Raw genomic sequence first — 4,661 nt, forward strand, 5'->3', positions numbered from 1 at the left:
GCGGGTTGGTCTCTCTATGGGGTGTCACTTCCCGTCACATTTCCCCACTTCCCGTTCACTGACCAGCCCAGCTCCTGCTAGGGCGGGGGGAAAGGAGGGGGGCGGAGCCCCAGACACGCGTCCCCCAATCACAGCGTGCCCCCTCCTGTCGGCCAATCAGGAGGCCGGGGCAGCCAGCCAATGGGAGGAGAGGGCCGTGCCGGCTATTAGAGCTCACGCCCTCCCGGCATGCTGTGCGGCGCGGACAGCCATGGAGGCAGCCCGGGGGGCGCCCAGGGGGCAGGGGCGATCCGCTGGCATCCTGGCCCGGGGCAGGGGGCACCGGCTCGGGACGGGGCTGGCCCGGCAGCGGGGAGCCTGGGGACTGGTACGGGAGCGGCCGCCCTGAGCGAGAGCAGCGGAGTGAGTGGTTTGCACCGGGGGTAGGTGGGCGCTAGACCCCGGCTGTGCTAGGCGCTGCACAGGCGCAGAACAAGGAGACAAGACCACCCCCCCGCGGCCGGTGGCTCCGGGACTAGACCCCAGGGCTGGGATGAGAGAGCTGCAGGCAGCGCAGATCTTGTATGGACAATGCTGGGCGTGTGTTGTGTTAAATCCTGTTGCCGAGCAGTTGAGTTCTTGCATGGATAATGCTGGTGTGTGTGTGTTGTGCACGGGGGGGGCGGCGCTAAGGTCCTGTCCCCAGCCTCTAAGGTCTTGCAGGCACGCGGCTGGCTGTGTGTGTTGTGAATAAGGGTGCAGGTTTGTGTCAGTTGCGCTGCATGCAAAGACAATACTCCGTGTGGATGGGGGCGCTGCATGCACATGTACACACACACACACACACACACACAGCGCTGTGTCTCACTTTGCTGGCACACTACAGACGGTCTCCTCAATGATTTGTGTTGCGAGTGGGCCTGGTTCAGTCATTCAGATTAAGGGGTTTGACGACTCCCAGCAGTTGTGCGTTTTAACGCAAACCAGTGCGGAGAAATCCCTGCAGTGCCAGGGGTTCAGGGTTGTGGTGGTGTGTCCAGATGCGCATGTGTTAGCACAACACACAATCCTACGCCTATCAGATCTGCGTGTGGCTGTGGTTAGGGTTGTGAGTGGGTTGTGTTTGCAGGGGTGGAGAAGTGTGTGTGTACTTGTGTTTAGGGAGGGGTTTGTGCATATGCAAGTATGTTGTGTGTCTATTGTGCATTTGTGTGTAGGAATGTATGTTATGTCTGACTATTGCACATACATATGTGGACAGCTCTCTCTTTAGTTGTGTATATATGAATGGCTGTAGATTATGGCTGTGATTGTGTGTTGTGTACACAAGTCTGTATTTGTGCATGCATTGCTGTGTATAGTGGTTGTGCACATGGTGTCTGTGATCATGTGGGTAGGGAGCCATGTGTCACTGGGGCTGTAGTTGGGGGTGGGTTGTGCAGGAGGGTGAGGGGATGCGTGTGAGCACTGGGGTTGTGTGCGCAGGTCAGTGTAGTGTGTATGGGCTGTGGTTGTGTGCATGTGTGTACAGACAGGGGGGTGTGTGTGTGTGTGTGTCCCTGTGCTGTGTCTGAGTGAGCGAGTCCATCTGGGTAAGTGCTCCTAACGGTCGTTGGTGTGTGAGATACACCGGGGTGGGGACAGGGATGCCCCATGGGGTGTGCTCCGGGGTAAGCCCCTCTCACCCCAACCGGCCCACACTGGCCCATGTGCTCACTGGGGGCCAGAGGGCAGTGACGGGGGGGGGGTCCCCATGGCTGGGACTGCCTCTGCTATACATTACCCCTCCAGCTCTGCCGGTGCCCCTCACTCCCGACCCACAGCTCTCTGCTAGCCCAGCCCTGCCCCCCCAGCTCTGCCGGTGCCCCTCACTCCCGACCCACAGCTCTCTGCTAGCCCAGCCCTGCCCCCCCAGCTCTGCCGGTGCCCCTCACTCCCGACCCGCAGCCCCTGCCAGCCCAGCCCTGGGCTCCCCCCCCAGCTCTGCCGGTGCCCCTCACTCCCGACCCACAGCTCTCTGCTAGCCCAGCCCTGCCCCCCCAGCTCTGCCGGTGCCTCTCACTCCCGACCCACAGCTCTCTGCTAGCCCAGCCCTGGGCTCCCCCCACAGCTCCTCTCTGTAACTAACTCTGGATAAATTAATCACTTTTCTCACACACACCCCGTCATAGTTTCCAGCTTCTCTTATATTTTCCCTGCATTCCCACAGGCTGCCCACTCCGGAGCGGCTCGTGCTGGGACCCAGCGATCTCCAGGTCATGGAGCCGAGGGGTCTGTCTGAGACACCTGCCATCACCATGGACGTCGATCAGCCCTGACAGGTACCGCTCGACAGAGTTATATACCCCAAGGCAGTGGGGTCCAGTGGTTAGAGCAGAGGAGCTGGGAGCCAGGACTCCTGCGTTCCATCCCTGGCTCTGGGAGGGGAGTCAGCGTAAGGTCAGGGGTGAGCCAGGACTCCTGGGTTCTGTTTTAACCAAGTGTCCTTGAATGTTCTGACTTACTGTGGCTAGGAATTGCAGGCTGCCTGTTTCTCACCGAGGTGAGGGTGATCAAAGGGTTAAGCCGTGGCTTTCCCGTGGCATGCTGGGAGTTGTAGTCCTTAGGGCGTGAGACTGAGGAGTTGTTCATTCCTTCCCACTCTCCCTCCCTCCCCACGAAGCAGTGGGGTCTGTTAGGTGGTGCCTGGAGTAACCTCAGCCAATGAAGCCTGAACAGGTGCACCCTGCGCTGCCAGCCCAAGACACCTGGGTCCCCTTTGCTATCCTGGTCTCTGATCCCTAGGGGTGAGCGCCCTGTACTGCCCTCCCGGATGCCTGGGTCCCATCTCGGTCTTCATGCCCTGGCGGGAGGGAGCAGGACTCCCTGCAATAGCCTCCCACAAAGGCGTGCCCGTACCCTGCACTGTGTGGGCACGTAAGAACCGGAGGCAAAGCACTGAAAGTAACGAGTAACGGGACAGCTACTCCCTGGGCTGCTCCTGGATCGTCACTTCCTACACTTCCCCCTGCAGGGATGGCTGGCTTGGGGAGTGGGGCATGGGGCCTTGCCCTATTTGTACCCCTTTTATGCAGCACATCTCCCCTCTTCTGCAGCAGGATCGCTGACATCTCTGCAGGGTGCCCTCGGCATGGAGTTCCCATGACGACGATACGGCTTTCCAGGGAAACAGATTCCTAGCTCCAAACCTGCAAGGTCCCAGCATGCCTTGCAAGGTGGGGGGCAGGGATAACTCACCCTGCTGCTGAAATGCAGCCATCTCTGGAGTGGAACGCACCAGAGAGGACGCTGCCGCAAACCCTGCTGCATGGATGCTCAACTCCCAGGAAGCAGCCAGGGCTGTAGGAATGAGAGAGCAGCATTTGTCACCGGTTCACAGCCGCAAACAATTTTGTCTGGTATGTTAAACCACGGCAATGAATAGGTAAAACTTTGTGATCTTGAAATGCATGCTGCTCCGGAGTGGGGTAGAAAGGGGTGTGGGGCAGGGGATGCTGCCGCGTTAGTGCCCGGTGCCCTCCCACAAAGGCGTGCCTGGACACCCCCCGTGTTCGGGCGCGTAAGAACCGGAGGCAGATTAACCGGAATGGAGAGTTACCGACGGGGTAGCCAGAACGGAGCTGTTCAGGTGTCTTTATTCCAACACATTCAGTACTGGGGATTGGCCGGCTCAGGGGGGTGGGGAAATGGGGCACGGGCCCTTTCCCCTCTAGGGGGCATCAGCTCTGCCCCCAAGGCAGGGGGCTGCCTGGCTCAGGGGAATGGAATCGGTTCAGTAACCCTTAGGGCACCCTGCCTGCGCTGATTGCCGACGATCCCATTCTTCCCACCCCCCACAGCAAAGCAGTCACTGCCTTGGGGGCTCCTCCTGGGCACCCCCATAATGGTGTTGCATCCAGCCCCCCTCCACCAGGGCAAAGCTGATGGTCTGTAGGGCTCTCCCCAGCCCCGCTACTAACATGCCTTCCTTCTCTCCTAGGCTCCCCAGACCCCGCTTGCAGGAGCCGAGGGAGACCTGACGGAAGGCAGCTGGAGCCAGAGACAGTCAGGAATGAATGGATGGGGTGGAGGTGCAATAAAAGCCCTGACCACTGGGTGGTGCCCTCGTTCTGTACACAGGCCAGCCAGAGATAAGGGCTTGCTGCAGGCCCTAGACAGCCTTCAGAGGGGAAGTTGCAATACAAGCACTGGCCACTGGACGGCACCTGTGGTGTGCAAAGTTGAGCAGGGAATTCACTGCTAGGAGAGGTGGGATGATTCCCCGCCCCATGATGCCCATCCCCCACAGGGGATCCCAGCCAGATTCACCCTCATCCTCCACACAGGGCAGCCAGTTTCCCCTCATCTGTGCCCCCCCCCCCTCCTGAGTTCCCCCCATACACCCAGTCAGCCCCCTCCACACAGGTCTCCGTTAGAGCCACATTCCTCTCAAATCCCTCATGTATGGGGGACCAGTAGGGCCCTCTGCCTCAGTTTCCCTCTGTAAAATGGGGATAATGGTGCTGCCCTCCCCAGTAAAGTGCTTTGAGATCTGATGAAGGCACTGGATGGAAACATGGAATTCCCCCCTGTAAATCTCCTGTCCACACTGACCCATCACAGGGGAGAGGGACATGTTGATCAGTGCAGCATTGTGGGCCTTCCTCACCCTGGCCACCTTGTCTTGTGCCTGCCTGAGTCCC

General features: G+C 59.6%; 1 long non-coding RNA gene across 2 annotated transcripts; it reads left to right on the forward strand.

The window, feature by feature from the left end:
- Nucleotides 1-247: 247 nt before the first annotated feature.
- LOC128848170 (uncharacterized) lies at nucleotides 248-4,312 on the forward strand. Of its 2 annotated transcripts, none has more exons than XR_008446985.1 (4): nucleotides 248-422; nucleotides 2,189-2,300; nucleotides 3,075-3,377; nucleotides 3,959-4,312. It is a non-coding gene; the product is annotated as an uncharacterized LOC128848170 (long non-coding RNA). The 2 variants fall into 2 exon arrangements; XR_008446984.1 differs by having other exon boundaries at nucleotides 248-402.
- The last annotated feature ends 349 nt before the right edge of the window (nucleotides 4,313-4,661 follow it).

Source organism: Malaclemys terrapin, chromosome 13, assembly GCF_027887155.1.
Source record: "Malaclemys terrapin pileata isolate rMalTer1 chromosome 13, rMalTer1.hap1, whole genome shotgun sequence".
NCBI classification, from domain to species: domain Eukaryota; kingdom Metazoa; phylum Chordata; order Testudines; family Emydidae; genus Malaclemys; species Malaclemys terrapin.